The sequence below is a fragment of the Myotis daubentonii genome, chromosome 3, assembly GCF_963259705.1.
Source record: "Myotis daubentonii chromosome 3, mMyoDau2.1, whole genome shotgun sequence".
NCBI lineage: Eukaryota > Metazoa > Chordata > Mammalia > Chiroptera > Vespertilionidae > Myotis > Myotis daubentonii.
The window spans coordinates 37,414,191-37,432,926 of record NC_081842.1 but is presented as its reverse complement, the minus strand read 5'-3'; the positions used below and the strand labels follow the sequence as shown (position 1 = coordinate 37,432,926).

At 39.6% G+C, this 18,736-nt stretch overlaps 1 long non-coding RNA gene across 1 annotated transcript in view; it reads right to left on the bottom strand.

The window, feature by feature from the left end:
- The window catches only part of LOC132230126 (uncharacterized), a 463,598-nt gene that overhangs the window by 375,515 nt on the left and 69,347 nt on the right, over positions 1-18,736 (bottom strand). The window contains exon 2 of the long non-coding RNA XR_009451812.1: positions 629-944. This is a non-coding gene — a long non-coding RNA (uncharacterized LOC132230126). The remainder of the gene's footprint in view (positions 1-628; positions 945-18,736) is intronic.

The window sequence follows — 18,736 nt, the reverse complement described above, 5'->3', positions numbered from 1 at the left end:
ATGACAGCAGTGTGTACTCTCCTTCATAAACACACAGATTGCAAGGATGTCAACAGGACATGTTTTGAGTGTTTGCCCTTGAAGGTGGTGAGCTTTGTGCTGAATAATTCACACCCTCTCACCTGGCCTCCCATCACCCAGCCCGTATTTGCAAGGCAGTAGGTGCGGGTTAGGAATTTAATCTGTGGTAACTGAAACTGAAGTTCTCTCTCACTGAGTATGTTTGACTCTATGGAAACGAGAGAACCTTGACCTTGGCCTCATTAGCACTGTCTTCCAAACAGCTAAGTGAATCAGCCACTGGCACCTACCAATAATAAACAGAAAACATGTGGGGTTGATAGGGATACTAAGGTGCACAGGAGGCCATTCTTTCCACCCATGGTGACAGGAAGCAAATTCTCCAGCTCTCTGACAACCAGAATCATAGTCCATTCATCATCGCTGCCCTGCTTTTCCCTTCTGTGCCCCCAAACAAATATACAAGGAAGAGGTACAAACTCCACAAACAATGGTGTGTGAGAAATATCACAATACTTCATTTTGTTCCAAAATCAAAATACATGTGAGTGTAGGTCCTCATCATCCTGGGCCTCCCAGTGCTGAGCAAAAGCCCCTGTGAACTTACCTAGATTGATTTATGTTGTTTAGATCAATCCTTCTTGTCTTCAACCCATAGCAGACTTCACCCATGTGTGCACTGTCCAAGCTCTCATGCTCCCGTAAGTTCAGACGGCTCTGCTGATTTCTGCCAAGGTTGGCACAGAACTCTCTGCCAGGACCGAAAACTCCAGAGTCTCATGTAGAGCCTCTCTATGTACACCATGCAGTCCTTCCTCTACAAGTTCTCCCCACAATGCTTCAAGAGGCATGGGTCTCTGCTACGTGAAGAACAAACTGAAGACCACCATTCTTTCTCCGTCTTCAGGACTCTCTCCTTCTCTCTGTTTTATTTGGGGAAGGGAAAAAGAAGAGAGAAAAATAAAATAAGAATAAATAAATGAATATTTCATTTATGCAAACACATGTACATATCCTAACAATATCACCAATGTCAATATATTAATCAATATAGCTGGTTTTGATTTGAAACTCTATTACTGATCAGCTATGAGAACTCAGACAAGTTACCTAAACACAGAAAGCCTCACTTCCTTGTCTATAAAATGTAAATAAACTTTAGTCCAATTAGTTTACAAATCTATTATGAGGACTAAACATTACAGCAATAATCTTGTATCACTTACGGAGTCTAACTGTTTTCCATTATTCATTCATGTATCTTCTATATAATCCTTTAAAGATGTAACAATTTTTTATAATGAGCAAAGAATGACACACAAGTTATATACTGTTGTGCTTTTAAAATGAAGACCCAGTAATCATATTTGATATATTTTTTAAAGTTTCTTCCATGCCTGGCCCTAACTACCACACTATACACCACATATTTCCACATTCTATCAAGTATAAAGAACTGTATTTTCATTATTTTCTTGTTACCTTTTAGGCCCAAGTCCAACTTCCCATATGATGGCCCTATATTTGGGGCAGCTGTTAATACAGGGTGGGGCAAAAGTAGGTTTACAGTTGTTCTGTCTGCAGGACCTGCTCTCATGAGAGATCAAACTGACCCACCGCACAGAGGACATCACGATGTTTGAATCTGATGAACAACAGGTGTCCTGTACATTAGCTGCCGCAGACACATGCATGTCAAAGGTTCAAATTTACAACCCATGAAATCCAGGAGCCAGCCTCCTAGACGAGGTTTCTAGGTCCAGTATTCTGAATCATATTAGATCATTCCCTGCAGAGTGAAAGACAAGTTGTTGCACCTTGCACCAAGAATATTTTTCACCATTTGGCAGGCCTCTGTATTCTGGAGGCAACAAATGGCACAACAAATTGGTCAGAGTGTGCCGCTCTGATCAGTTCAGTGTATAACCCATAACGCAGTTAGTTTTGAGTGATGAGCAAGTACTAGAAGGTCCCACAGCTAGTCCAGGTTGTAGACTGCAGACTAATCCAGTGCAAGCTATGCTGCCACATGGGCCTTATGACCCAGCAGATCCAGGAGCACTTGACGTTTCGATGGTAAATAGGGATGCTGTGTAGGGCCCATGACAGACCCCAGGAGCATGGCCTGAGGGTTTGAAGCAAAGCCTCCAGATAACTGTTTTCCTTATGAGACACTGCTCTGGCCTTACTCATGGACCTTACAGAGAATGAACCCCTGGCCCCATGACATGAGCTGCCCACAACTGTCTGGGTGTTATCTGATTTATTAGGCTTCATAATTAGGCGTGCCCAGAAACACTTTGTCACTGAGTGGAAGTGGTATGTGCGAAATCAGACTCGCAGATCCCAGAGGAACAATCAAGTCCCATGTGTTGACGGCTCCGGCTCCTATTGCACATTCTTCGGCTGCACTGCCTGCCTGCCTTCATTCAGTGCGAGGTTTCTATGGAGAGCTCCCTGTGAGCAAGTGGCTGAGGAGTGAGTCTGATTTACAGATGTTTTTTTCTCATTCTACGGGCAAATTAAGAAGAGGGCGTTATAGCCATAGTCAGAAGTATGCTAAACACACACACACACACACACATACACACACACACACACACGGGAGGGGAAATCCTTTCTGTGAACATAACTTTAAGCAATATCTCTCACTGTCCAGTTTGAGGGGCCTGAGAGATGGCCCACGATGTAGTTGGGCCTCTACCTAAAATGGGTGATGGCTCATGGTTTGGCTGGATTGTCAGGGATTTGGAAAGAAAGGAACAGAAGACTGTCTGCATGTGGTATATAGATGGACCTCTTACACTGGCACAGAGCTTGAGGATGTTTGGTTGAATGTTAGGAGCTATGTGAACACTCGCAAAGGGATCTGCTACACACAAAGCTCTTAATAATGGGGTAAAAAAGAAAGCCTGTACAGTGGATCTCTGTCAGCTCCTTCCTTCAAATGCCCAAAGAAGGCACTTGCTCAATCGGTTTGTGTACACGAGACATGATCCAGGCATGGAGGCTGTGCATGGGCCCAGCACCGTGGACTTTTCATCACCCATTGTGCCTGGTTACTACCATCAAGTGCTCAAGCCGACAATAACAGAAGCCCAGGCTGGCTCCTGTGATGACATCATTGGGTGGGGAATGGGGACAATCCAGCCACGAGCTACCCTGAACCCTTCCATAAGGAGGGGCTGAAATTGTCTTCCTGGAATAGGTACTTATTCTGGAGAGTGATTTGTCTTCTCTGTTTGCAATACTTCTATGAATACACACCATGGACTTATGGATTGCCTTATTCCCCTCCATGGTAGCCCACACAAACTACTTCAGACCCAGCAACTCATTTCACAGCAAAAAGCAAAAACAAAACCCCAAAACATAGCAATGGGCTTATGCCTATGGAACTCGCTGGTCTTACCATAACATCTAGTAGCATCTAGCCTGAGAGAAAGGTAGCACGGCCTCCTAAAGATTCAATTAGGGTTCTGAGAGAATGTCCTGAGAGGTGGGATCACTATTGTACAGGATGCAGAATATGCTCTAAACCAATGACCAATATATAGGGCTTTATTTCCCAGAGACAGAATCAATGGATCCATAAATAAAGAGGTGAAGATAATAGTACCCAGCTCCTCTGTTACCCCTAATAATCCACTTACAGATTTTTTTGTTTCCTATCCCCACACTTCCTGTAATGGGCACTTGTTAGAGAGCTTAGTTCCTAAAGGAAGAGAGACAATTGTTCCATTGAACTGGAAGGTAAGATTGCCATCTGGTAATTTGGGTCCCTCATGTTGCTGAACCAACAGACAAAGGAAGGGGTTATTGTACTTGGTTGGGGTGATTGATTCTGTTGACCTGTATCAGTTGCTACATGATGCCGGCAGGAAAAACTAGGTCTAAAACTGAGAGGAGTCTCTAAGGCAGCTCTGAGTCATTTGTTACGTCCACACACCACAGGACTGAAAAAGAATTCATACCCTTCAAAAATGAAGGTTTGGGTTGCCTCACTAGGTAAAAACACTGACCAGCTGGCTGAAGGCCAGGGATGGGGAGAATGGGGGGTAGAAAAAGGACGTTATAAATATCAGCTGTGGCTTTGTCACCAGGCCCAGAAAGAAAAAGTGGCAGATATGAATAGTTTCTTCCTCATTTGGGTCCGGTCATTTTCTTTCTTCTAATCCCCTATTATTTTATATAGAGAGTGCTGGTGACGATTAACTTACAATATAAAGTCTTGAGTGAATAAATAAAACAAACAAAAAAATGATCACTCAGAGATAGATAGGAAGAGTTTTAGACATTGGTGTCTCCATTTGGGGGGTAGGGGGGGGAAGGTGAAAGCATGTTTGCACCAAGGGAAGTTACAACATGCTAGACAGAGCGTGAGGTTGACATTATTGTAAAATAGAAGTTTTAAAGTGGGTAGAAGAGAGCATGTGGGTCATTGCTAGCCATAGGGAGGATCTGTGATAGTCTATTCACCTATTGTCTTCTGCTCTCCTACGCCGTGCTCTGTGACACTTGGGCTGGGGTATGAGGAACACATTTCTAAGACACGTTTGACAGCTTGTTCTAGCAGATTCTGCTGGTGAGAGGCTCTGGGGAGGTAGACAGGAGAAGAGATTTTTCTTCCCCTGCTCCAGCAGCTGTCAGCATCTCTCTACACAAATAGATGGCAGCGACTCTAGCATCTTTTGGCCCCCGGACAGCATGCGGTGCGCTCTCGGGAGGCCCAGCAGGCCCAGCTCTGGCCACAGGGCAGCCCCTCGGAGATCCGAGCCAGCTGAGCAGTGCCCTCGATGGTCTGAGCACAACTGCATGGCACCCGGTCAGCCAACTCAGCACAGCTAAGCAGTGGCCTCCTTCCCCTCCCCCCCCTCCAATCCCACCCCACTCTGAGGCAGCTGCTCCTTACGCTGCCCCCTGGTTCTGGTATCTCTGCCTCTTTCTTTCTTTTTCTTTCTTTCTTTTTTAATATATTTTATTGATTTTTTTACAGAGAGGAAGGGAGAGGGATAGAGTGTCAGAAACATCGATGAGAGAGAAACATCGATCAGCTGCCTCCTGCACACTCCCCACTGGGTATGTGCCTGCAACCAAGGCACATGCCCTTGACCAGAATCGAACCTGGGACCCTTAAGTCTGCAGGTCGACGCTCTATCCACTGAGCCAAACCGGTCAGGGCTGCCTCTTTCTTTTTTATCCTCTCACCCAGCCTGAGTGGTGGTAGCTACTTCCAGTTTACTAATCTCTGGGTTAGCTCACCATCCTTGTTTTCTTCCTTTCAGCCTATTGATTCCTTGTATAGCATCACCTCTGTTTAAAGGGCAGAGGGGATAAATGGCAATGGAAAAAACACAATGAAGTAAAATAAAATACCTAGTGTGCTTTCTGTTCTCCTAACTGAACCTGATAGAGACTGGCATATATTTTAAAAGCAGATAGATAGTTTTTTGTGTTTTTTTTTAAGTGAAAACACATAGCCCAAATGGAAATATTTAATATTTATGGACATCTTTTATTATTCTTTTACGGAATTGAACTTCCAGAATCCACCCTCTTTCTGTCCCTGGACAGTGTGAAACCTCATTATTCTCCTGGGGGGTCACCAAGCGGCATCTTGCCTAGCTCCTGGCCCTTTTTGCCAGACAAAGGCACGGGATGCCGGCCCCTCCCGCAGTGCTGAGCGCAGGCACCAAAAGCATTACTTAGCTGTGAGTGTCAGGAAGTCAAGACAACCTGTTTTGGGTGTGTGTGTGTGTGTGTGTGTGTGTGTGTGTGTGTGTGTGTGTGTGTTTTCAAAAATTGCAGTGTCTGCCTGTGCCCATTACACAGAATGCCCTCCGCTTCTCCGTTTATGCGCTATGGAAACACAGCGGCCCACTCCCTGTCTCTGGGTGGCAGGGTCAGTGTGGGTCAGTCTGCAGACTGACACGTGAACTTCCCGCTTCTGTCAGCTGTCCTGATGCGCACGGGGACAGGGCAGACACGGTGCCGATGCTTCTGGGAAGTCGTGTTCTGAAGGACTGACGCTCTCTTCCCCGAGAGCGTGACAACATTTACAGGCTTCCTAACCGTTCCGTGCCGGATGGAATCCCAAAATGAAACCGTGAGCAGAACGGCGTGTCCCTCCTTTGCTTTCCACTTGATTTCTGCGACAACCCCATCAGCATCGGTACATGAGGACATGAAGTCGTTTTCTGTCTGTGGGCTTCTTTGTAAACTGAGAGCCTCTAGCACAGTGGTTCTCAACCTTCCTAATGCCGCGACCCTTTAATACAGTTCCTCATGTTGTGGTGACCCCCAACCATAAAATTATTTTCGTTGCTACTTCATAACTGTAATGTTGCTACTGTTATGAATCGTAATGTAAATATCTGATATGCAGGATGGATTTTCATTGTTACAAGTTGAACATAATTAAAGCATAGTGATTAATCTCAAAAACAATATGTAATTATATATGTGTTTTCTGATGGTCTTAGGCGACCCCTGTGAAAGGGTCGTTTGACCCTCAAAGGGGTCGCGACCCACAGGTTGAGAACCGCGGCTCTAGAATGCCGTGAGGGCTCCCAGGGCCACAGGTAAGGGATTCCTATCATTCCAATGGATACACAAGCCACCGCAGGCTTTTTAGAAACATGTTTTCCTGTCATTGTTGAGTTTCTCCCACAGAGTCAGAGGTGGCCAAGTTCCTCTGCACTGGGAGACGGGGACTTGGGTTTCATGTCATCCCGGCTTCTACAGATGGGCAACGGGCAGATGCAAGACACAGGGACCTTTCCAACGGCCACCATCGGCCTCCTTGAGTGCATTTCCAAACGGGTTCTTCTTTTAAAAGAGGCTCTGACCCCCCCCCCCACCCCTTTAATTTCAGTCATGTTACCAGTCATGCCAACTTTAGTCATTGTAGGGCTTCAGAATAAAGAGTGGGGAAGGGGGGGGGGGGGGGAATCAAGTGGTTTTTAAATATTTTGAAATGACAAAAAAGGGAGGGAGGGGACAATGGCATCATTTTGAATATGAACAGCTGCTTATTTTAAGAACAGTCATTCTGGCCATGGCCCCGCAGATGATGTAGGAGAGGAAATACTTTCTGCATGAGGAAACAGAGGAGAAATATTGAGACAGGGTCCTGTTGTTTCCTCCGGTGCTGGTCTTTCTAGACGTACGTGGCTGAGGGTTTCTTCTTGCCCCAAACCGCAGGGACAGAAGAAAGTGCCCCACCGAGAGCGGAGATTTACAATTTGGGAGAAGCAAACGAATTATCGGAACCCAAGAGAAAAACCGTTTCCTCCAGGGAGATTCGCTTTCTCCTTCTCTGTACTCCCACGTTCACATCTGTGGTAATTATTTGCTTAGATCTGTCCCTTTGCTGGAAGGCAGGAAACATGTCTTATTCATCTTGGTGTGGGCCCAGCATTAGCCAGTGCCTGGCACAAGACGGTTCAGTGAATGTTTATCCAGTAATGATTGAGAAAAGGAGGGATGCTTGGAAACTAGGTCTTATATCAACCTCATAATGAAGCTGCCTGGACATTCAGAATAAAATTGTTGGCAGAGATTAGTTCAGAACATCCTTAACGCGCATTACCCAAAGTTTCAGGATTTTAGCAATAAGGAATGATAAAGACTGTGGAGGCCCCGGCTCAAGGACATGGTGGAAGGGGAAGGCAGCGGGCAGGACTCTGTGCAGACTTCATGCGTCCCATACCCCCACCCTCTGAGCCTTAGGGTGTGACTGCTAGGATAACCCCAGTGCATGGCTATACACACACACACACATTTGTGCAAAACAATGTCTTTCTAGTCAAGGAGTCAGCCTTCCGACAATAAACATATCTCTTAAAGTATTCATCATAAAAACAAAAACAAAACAAACTCCAGGCAGGCAGCAAACAGTACGGGGGGAGGGGGGGGGGGGCGGGGGATGGTGAATAGTTGAAGTCCTGACACAGCACCTATTCAAAATGATTGACTGTTTATTATCTAGAAAGAAAGAAATGCTCTTTTGTTGTTCTGAATACAAGGAGGGTTTTCATAGCCAGACTGGAGGGGCTCTCCTGCACTGTCCCCCTCAGAGCCTCCTGGTAGTAACTAGCTCTGGAAATTAAGACCCCAGTGACCAGCAGGAGAAGGAAGAGCTGCCTGAGCATTTGAAATCACTCCAAATTATGTTCTCTTTTCTCAGGACGGGCTCTGCTTTGGTTCTGATCATATTCTTACCAGTTTCTCCCTCAGGCATTTGAGCGCTGTGCCTATCTCGGACAAGTGATCACAGCCTTATGAAATGGTAACCAGGTTGCCCGACATCAATCCAAGTACCATTCTCTTTGCATTCCTGCTCTTTAATCCTATTGCCTGTACCTGTCAAAGGCAACACACAGAAAGGAATCAAGAGAAGTAGCTCACTTATGAACTATAGATGTAAAAAAAATAAATAAATAAAATAACGGTCAATCAAATCCAGCACTGGATTGAAAGGATACACAAATAATGGGGAACTTTGTAACGGACACACAGGACTGCAGCACCTGAATCCTAACACCACTAAGTAGGACAAGTAGATTTTATGTGCCTCCTGACGTGGAACAAAAGCAAGGTACAGTACCTCCTTTGAAATATTCTTGCCTAAAATTTGAACTTTAGTCTACTCTAGGTCTAATGAAAGAAAATGCCAGGGAAAGGAGACTATGTTTACAACCACAAGGATGCAAATGCAATCAATCAAATCTTGAGTGCAGAGTATGAAAAAAAAAGACCCCATTTTTTTCAACAAAGCACACACGCAAATTAAAAAGAAGGGAGGGCTATTGTAAAGAGACTTCTTAAAACAAATCAGCAATTCCAAAAACCCAATAGTGATGCAATTGGAGAACATTGAACTTGGATAGGTTGCTGTATGACTCTAGGAAATGAGCACATGTATTAATTGGTCCTTTTGTTAGATGTCATAATGGCATTGTGCTTGTGTTTTTAAAGCCCTTATCTATTAGAGAACCATATTATAGCAGTTATGGGTAAAATGGTAGGTTGTCCTAAAATTTGTTTTAAAACACTCCACCAAAAAGGGGAGGAAGAGAGAAGAGATGAAACAAGAATGTTGATAATTACAGAATTTGGGTGTAAGCTATATGAGAATTTATTACATTATTCTCTACTTTGGAGTTGGTCTGGAAATTTCCATAACTAAAATTGAATGAAAATAAATACCATAATCAAATAAGGGGGTTTCCAGAAATGCAAAAATTATTTGACATTAAAAATACTTCACCACAACAAAAAGTACAAGGAAGAAAATCACTTAAGCAATTAAATAGATGCTAAAAAAAAAAAAGGCCTTTGGAAAATTCAATATGTAGCCCTAATATTAATAACAAAAATGTTGGAAACAATAACAGAGGACATGTTAAATGTATTATGGTATCTTCACCTGATAAAATAGCATGCACTTGTTAGGAAATAATGTAGGAGAATAACTAGTGACATGAAATTATGTTCATAATATACTAAGTAAACAAAATGTTTTACTAAAAGATTACGGTATGATTTCATTTTCTATTAATATATGTACCAAAATGTTGAGGAACGGTTAAATGTTGGTTTGGGATTGTATGTGATCTTCATTTTATTCCTTGTACTTAGCTAATTCTCCAAAATGTCTACAGATAACACATATTACTTTTTCAATAAGGGGAAAGCACACAATGTTATTTTAATTTTTTTTATTTGAAACTCTTATGGCCATTTTTTCAGTTACAAATACACCTAAAGGAACTCTCATCTTCCCAACATTTTTTCATGTTGCCCAAATCTGAAGAGACTTGTCAAATGCCATGTTGGAATCAAAATCTGTAGTGTTTGCAGGGTTCCCAATGCAATAATGTTATTGGAACAAACCCGAAAGGCCCTTTTGAAAACAGTGCTCATATTAAACACTTCAAAGTCTTCTGAGACAATTAAGTTATGTCAATTATATTTTAAAATAATTCCTATTTTACAATTCATGCATATGGTACAAAGTGTGAGAAAATATAAAAATGGAATCAGTTTGTATATGGCAGGAGATAAAGGAATTTGCTTTTTTTCATTTTTGTAATAATGTTGTAAAGGAAAGAAACTATGTAGAATGTTTTAGAATGATTTGTATCCAAATTGAGTTGAATTGCTAAAATTTCAGTAAAAGGGGTAGCTTCCCTCTGCCCAAAATGTACTTTATGGGATGCTACTTTGCTGCAAAAGTTTGAGATAAACACATAGTTTTCTTTATCAAATAATAAATGAATTATTAGGGAGTAGAATTAAACTTTATTCTGAACTTTGTTGCTGAAAATCTAATTGTTGTATATACCATATGCTGATAGTTCTGAAGAACTGAAAAGGCAAAAAATGAATTAAACTAAAAGGAAATCAAACATCCTCTAAAATTTCATGTTTTCCAAAACTCTGTCATTGAACCTGACACTTCAGTTTCATTCATATATCACACTGAGCTTTTCTCTATGAGTGGATTTGGTTTATTAGCAGCCTAATTACTAAATTTGCACAGTAGATAAAAACTTGTTTATAAAAGGGTGTTCCCTGTGAAAAGTTCAAGTTTTATAATTAACTTTTTAAAAAAGGGAAAAATAAGCAAATGGGACTACATCAAACAAAAAAGCTTCTGCACAACCTGGCAGTGTGGCTCAGTGATAGAGCATTGGTCCTCACAATGAAGTCATGGGTTCAATTCCTGGCCAAAGGCATGTACCCGGGTTTCAGGTTCATTTCTCCCCTCTCCCCTCCCCGCCGGCCTGTGCAGGATGCAACCAATTGATGTGTCTCTCTCACATCAATGTTTCTCTCTCTCTCTCCCTCCCCTGTCTCCCCCTCCTTCCTTTCCACTCTCTGTAAGAATCAATGGAAAAAATATCCCCGGCTGAGGATTAACCAAAAAAAAAAAAATGTTCTGCACAGCAAAAGAAGCCATCAACAAAATGAACAGGGAACCCACTGTATGGGAGAACATATTACCAGTGATACATCTGATAAGGGGTTAATTTCCAAATATATAAAGAACATATACAACTCAACACCAGGAAGACAAGCAATCCAATTAAAAAATAGGCAAAGGACCTGATTAGATACTTCTCCAAATAGGACATACAGATGGCCAATAAACATATGAAAAAAAGTTCACTAATTATCTGAGAGACACAAATTAAAACCACAGGGAGATATCACCTCACACCTGTCCAAATGACTACCATCAATGAGACAACAAACAACAACTGTTGCTGAGGATGTGGAGAAAAGGGAACCCTAATACACTGCTGGTGGGAATGCAGACTGATGCAGCTACTGTGGAAAACAGTATGGAGTAACCTCAAAAAATTAAAAATGGAACTGCCTTTTGACCCAGCAATTCCATTTCTGGGAATTTATCCTTAGATTCCCAAAACACCAATTCGAAAAAATGTATGTAACCCTAGCAGCATTATTTACAATAGCCAAGATCTGGAAATAGCCCAAGTGCTGGTCAGTAGATGAGTGAATAAAAAAGATGAGATACATTTACTACTTGGCTGTTAAAAAAAAAACAAAAAAGGAAATTGTACCATTGTGGCAGCATGGAAGCGCCTGAGAATTATTATGCTAAGTGAAATAAGCCAGTCAGAGAAAGACAAATACCATGTGATCTCACTTATATGTGGAATCCAATGAACAAAATAAACTCACAAACAAAATAGAAACAGAGGCATGGATCCATGGAACACACTGACAGCTGTCAGAGGGAACTGGATGAAAGAAGGTGAACAGAGTAGCCAAAGAATACCTACACAGAGCCCACAGACACAGACAGCAGTGTGGTGATGGCCAGAGGGAAGGGGGAACAGGGGCTGGCTGGAAGTAGGCAATGGGGGGGGGGGGGCGGGGGGAGCATGGGGACATTTGTAACAGTGTCAACAATAAAAATAAAGTTGAAAAAAGAAGAAAGCTCCAGAGATATTATTGAGCTGAAGAAACAGTATGCAGGCCACTATCCTCATTCCATAACTAATACCCCCACCCAATTAGCATCAAAACTATTGTGATTTCAGAGCGAGCGTGGCCTAATGAAGGTCAATTGGACTGCATGTTAAATGAAATGCAGAAACGTTATTTAGTATTGACTATCCGCCTTCCTTCTATATTTAGTATTTTGCATCCCTGAAAATGCAAAACTATGTTTAAAATACTCATTTTTCCAACTGACCAAGGTAAGACTCAATATGAGATGATCCTTCGCTGTTGTGACTTGATAGCTGTATGATGCTATATTCTAACTTTTCTTGTAATAATAGAAACACACTGGTCCAAGACCTCATATAATCTAAATTAAATGTATCTAATTTCTGCATACATTATTGAACTGCTATTTTAGATGAATTAGTTTTACCCTATGTTTTCTCAGCCTTGTGACAAAGGTTCCAAACCACTGACTGGAGAAATATATAATACTGAAAGTGAAAATTAATAATACTGAAAGTTTCAACTTGAGCCAATTTTTGACTAATACCATAAGACTTATATTAATCATAGTATAATTTTTCATTTAATTCTAGTGAATTCAAGAGCTACATGGTATATCAAAGAACCTAACAAACTGTCATTTTTTTTTTCAGTATTCTTATATAACATTTGATAATGTTATATTGGCATGAAAACATGAAATTTTAGAAACTAGGAGAAGAGCAAAATATTTAGCTTACTCTTTTTTATTGTAATAAATTCTAAAACAGAGTTGGAGATGCTAGTCTATATGATATTATAAAACATTCTTCTTTAGGATTGAAGTTTTTGTTTCTTATCAATCTAAAATTCATTAGGGAAAACGAAAATGAACACACACACACATACACTTACACACACAGTGCAGTGAGCAGAACCCAGTGTCAACATCAACAAATTCTTTTAGAGTGCAGTGATTATATTTATTTCCAAGTTGTTCACATTTAATTACTATTCACAAAACTCGAGATAAATAGTTCTTTTCAATTGGGCACTAGCCTTTCTAGGAGAATTGCTCCAGAATCTATAGTTCTAGTCATGCTCTTTCTTTCCTGAGTTTCAGATATATATATATTTCTACCTGCCTCCTGGTCATCTTCATTTAGATCAGGGGTCCTCAAACTTTTTAAACAGGGGGCCAGTTCACTGTCCCTCAGACCATTGGAGGGCCAGACTAGAGTTTAAAAAAAAACTATGAACAAATTCCTATGCACACTGCACATATCTTATTTTGAAGTAAAAAAACAAAACGGGAACAAATACAATATTTGTATTTGCATGTGGCCCGCGGGCCGTAGTTTGAGGACCCCTGATTTAGATGACCCATACAGATAATATACAACCCTAGAACCCATTTCCCTCACCCCACTCCCACCCTACTTCTGCCCCTAGGTCTCCAAAATTCAGAAAATGTCATTACCATCCACATAGTCATATGATTGTGAGGGTTGGAAGTTTTCTCTCATTGCCCATGCTTAATTAGGACCAAGACCCAGAAAGCCAAAGAAACATCCCTCAAATGTATACATTCTATTACATTTCCAATGGCTTTGTTCTTTTCAGGTGATCCTTTCCTCTGGAGAATAATATTTTAAAGGACTCCTAACTGACTTCTGTTTCTGGCCAACAGTAATTGAATTTGTCCTTCCTCCTGAAACTAAACAAATATATGAAGCAATGGTTCACAAAACTTTAGTCATCAAGCAACTAAAGTAATCCCTGAGAGAAAACAAATAAGGTAAGCCCTGTGATTGCCTTAGCTTTCTACCTAGAAAATTTTTTAGCCTTCGTACAGAGGGGGGAAACCAAGTAGAGTTGACCATCTCCCTGAGTTGGAATCAAAGCTGTATGAGGAAGCAAAAACGTCTAGAATTCACAGAGACAATTTCCAGAAGGAAAGAGCTGGATATCTGCAGAGTAACCATTGGTGTTCAACTGAGTGTTGATCACTACATGCAGGTGATGAAACTACCTGAGGCCAGGTTTAAAAAAAACACCAAAACCTAAAAATATTAAAGGGAACAATACCCTAATCTCACGTGGGCTAAAAAATAAAAAATAAAAAAAGTCAGTTTCCATTAACCAAATTAGAAAACCTCATCATTTGTGGGGGCATTAGTTAGAGTATTCAAAGGGTTTTACCCCAGTAATGGGGAAAAAGTAGTCCTAGACTAAACATTGGTTTGGTCTTGCTCAACAAAATTTTATGAAATACTCCACCTAACAATAAAATCATGCATATTCTTTGCAAGTGCACCTGATTTTTACCAACATCATCCATATTCTGAGCCATAAATCAAATCTCACTGAGCTTAAAAGAATTCAGGTCATAAAAAATCTGTTCTCTGACTACAATTGAATTAAATTAGAAACCAATAAGAAAAAATGTTTTTGAAAAATCAAATTTTTTAGAAAGTAAATACACTATAACTATCCCATGGATCAAAGAAGAAATCAAAGGTAAATTATTTTATTTTATTTTTTTTAAATATATTTTATTGATTTTTTACAGAGAGGAAGGGAGAGAGATAGAGAGTTAGAAACATCGATGAGAGAGAAACATTGATCAGCTGCCTCCTGCACACCTCCTACTGGGGATGTGCCCGCAACCCAGGTACATGCCCTTGACTGGAATCGAACCCAGGACCCTTCAGTCTGCAGGCCGACGCTCTACCCACTGAGCCAAACCGGTTTCAGCAGAGGTAAATAATTTTAAATAAAAAAATAAAAACACAGCTAAGACCGGTTTGGCTCAGTGGATAGAGCGTCGGCCTGCGGACTGAGGGGTCCCGGGTTTGATTCCGGTCAAGGGCATGTACCTGGGTTGTGGGCACATCCCCAGTAGGAGATGTGCAGGAGGCAGCTGGTCGATGTTTCTCTCTCATCAATGTTTCTAGCTCTCCGTCCGTCTCCCTTCCTCTGTAAAAAATCAATAAAATATATTTAAAATCAATCAATAAATAAAAATAAAAATAAAAACACAGCATTAAAAATATATGAAATGCCACTAAAGCAGTATATAAAGGGAAATTTATAGCATTACACATGTACATTAACAAAGAAGAGAGTTCTCATAACAATGACTTCAGTTTTCCCCTAAGAAACTAGAAAAAAAGAATAAATGAACCCAAAGTAAACAGAAAAGAAATAATAAAATTCAAAACAGAAAGCAGTGAAGAGAAAAACGATAGGGAGAAAATCATAAAACTAAAGTTGGTTCTTTGAGATCAGTAAAATTGATAACCATCTAGCAATATTAAGCAGGAAATAAAGAGAGAAGAAACAAATTACCAACATCAGAAATGAAAGAGATGACACCACTAAGTAAATATTAAGTGATAAACACAGGAACACCTGAACAATTTCATCCAACAAATTTGGCAGCTTAAATGAACTAAACAGATTTTTTGAAAGATACAAACAATGGAAGCTTACTCAAGAGGAAATAACCTGTCTATTCCTTCATCTATTAAAAAAATTGAATCCACATTTTAAAACTTTTCCAAAAAGAAAATTCCAGGTCCAGATCGCCTCATAAGTTAATTCTACTAAACATTTAAAGAAGTGATACCAATTCTACAGAAAATTGAAGAGGAGGAAATGCCTCTCAACCTTTAAGAGGCCAGCATTACTCTAGAAAACCGGGAAAAAAAAGACATTACAAGAAAAAAGTACTGACCAAAATCTTTTGTGGGCAAAAATTTAAAACAAGATTTAGCAAACTGAAACCAAAAATATACAAAAAGGATAATGCATGATAATTCAGTGGGGTTTATTCTAGGAATGCAAGGTTGGTTTAACATTTGAAAATCAATCAATGTAATTCAGCAGAGAAATAGACATAAATCAATAATATCATTTCAATAAATGGAGAAAGATCATTTGACAAGAGCCAGTATCCAGTAATGATAAAAATTCTTGGTTAAATTGGAACAAAAAGGAACTTCCTCAACCTAATAAGAGCATCTATAAAAACCTACTGCTAATAACATATTTAATGGCAAAGATTAAATATTTGCCCCCTAAGATAAAATACAGAGCAAGAATGTCTTCTCCTTCTTACATTTATTCATTATATTGAAGGTTTTAGACAGAAATATAAGACAAGAAAAAGAAATAAAGAGCATCCAGATTTAAAAGATATACATAAAATTGTCTTTATTAGCAGATTATCTATGTAGAAAATACAATGGGAAAAAAGCTACTAAGAACTAAAAAGTAAGTCTGTCAAGATTGTAGGATGCACAATCAAATATACAAAATTCAATTGTACTTCCTTATCCTACCAACATTAGAAACTCAAATAATTTTGAAAATTGGATGACAATGTCATGAAGATAAATTTGACAAAAGAGGCTCAAGGCATGCACTGAAAACTACAAAGTATTGCTGAGAGAAATTAAAGAATTAAATAATTTTAAAGAAAGAAAGATTGTCAAAATGGTAAACCTAAGTCACATTGTGCAACTATTATAAAGAATAAATTAGAAGTATTGGCCTGGAGAGATGCACATAAAATATTAGGTGACAAAAAGAAAAATAGGAAAAAAAATACATCATGTTTTGTGGGTTTTTTTTTTTTTATCAGAAGAACTTTAAAAACTCCATAATAAGAAAACAACCATTTTAAAATCCTCAGAAAATTGGCACATACACTTGACCAAAGAAGATAATCATTAGTCATTAAGGAAATGCAAATTAAAACCACAATAAGATATCACTTCACAACCCCCAGGATGACTAAAATTAAAAAGACTCATGAATCTAACTTTTGGTAAGAGTATGGAGCAATAGGAATTCTCATACACTGCTTTTTAGAATGTAAAATTATACAACTACCTTGGAAAACAATTTGACAGTTTTATAAAATGTTCAACATACATATACCAGGCAATTCAACTCCTGAGTACTTATTCAAAAGAAATGATAGCATATGTTCAAACTCTTGCATATGGATGTGTACAGCAGCTTTATTTGTAACTAGAGGCCAAATGCACGAAATTCATTCAAGAGTAGACCTTCCTTCTCCTGGCTGCTGGCCTTGGCTTCCCTCTGGCACCCAGGACCCAGGCTTCCCTTGCAGCCCTGGCTTCATCCGGAAGGTCGTCTGGAAGGACGTTCAGTCTAATTAGCATATTATGCTTTTATTATTATAGATAGCCAAAAATTAGAAATAACCGAAATGTCTTTCAATAGATAAATAGCTAAACAAACTATGGCATATTCATTTAATACTACTATTCAGCAAAATAAATAAATAAATAAATAACTGTTGACATCCAATAATATGGGTGAATCTTAAAACAATTATGCTCAGTAAAATAAGTCAGACAAAGAGTATTTACTGTATGATTCTGTTTATATAAAATTCTAGAAAATGCAATCGAATCTATAGTGACAGAAAGCAAACCAGATAAGATATGTGAAATGTATTATATATCAATTATACCTCAATAAAGCAATTTTTTTAAAAAAGGCTTCTAACTGATCTCCATGACTCCAATGTTCTAAATCACAAAAGTATCAAACTTGAGAGTAAATAAGCCATCTTGGATAGTCAGCCCAATCAAGCCTTCCTTCCGATGACTCCAGCCTCAGTCACATCTGATTGCAACTGTGTGGGAGACAAGGTGAAAACCACTGAGCTGAGCCTGGCCCGGGCAACCCACACAACTATGAGCCACTAATTTTTTTAATTCACTAATTTTGGGGTTGATTTGTCACACTGCAATAGATAATAATCAAAACAGCAGATTTTAAGGTTTGTTAAATTTTTTTCTCAGCAAAACCTCTTTTATGTCTTGAATCTTATGGCTAAGCTGAATATAACAAACAAATAAAAGCAATACTGCTTTGGTTTAAGTGGGAGTGAGAGCCTAGATTCCTGCCTGCCCAGTCCCCCTGGGTGGTTCCCACGGCTGCATGACATGCTCCCATGTAGAATTTCTCCTTTCCCAGGTAGAGAGCTGAGGCAAAAAGGCTGTGACACACACAAGTTACTGACCTGGGACTGAACCCTAGCTATCTTCACTCACAATTAACTCCACTCTGCTGCTGAGAATAGCAAGATGTGAGATGCATACGCAAAATATCAATTGTTAAATCAGACGAAAAGTGTGAAGAAATCAGAAAAGCATAATGTGTATATCTTGACAAATCTAACCGATAATCAAATTTTTTACTCAAAAGGAAAGCAAATAATGGGTATTTGATCTGAAATCTCCATGAGTGTTCATTAGCACATATTTGTTTTCCACAATGTATTAGCCGTTTGTGCATTCATAATACATAAAGGCAACCCAGGAAATGAATTTCAGATATGCTAAATTGAAAATGTAAACAACTTATTAGTGTCTGTGAATAGACACACCACATCCTGGATGTCCGGCGAATTGGCTAAAGGCTAGGGGAATATCTAATTCCTCTGAGCGCACCTCTCCCTCCTTTTTTTCTTTTTGTTCTAATGGTACAAAGATGGTATAATAAATTCTGTGATGGTGGTCTTCCTTATAGTATACTGAAATCAAATGCTCCATTTTAAATCTTTGCTTCAGATTTGAAATGATTATGCTGATAAGTAGTAAAGTTCTACAGGGGACCCACTTCCAAATAATATGATGGATTTATTTCAATATAACCTGAGCCCTAATATCAAACACAGCCAAAATATACTGCAGACTTGGCCATA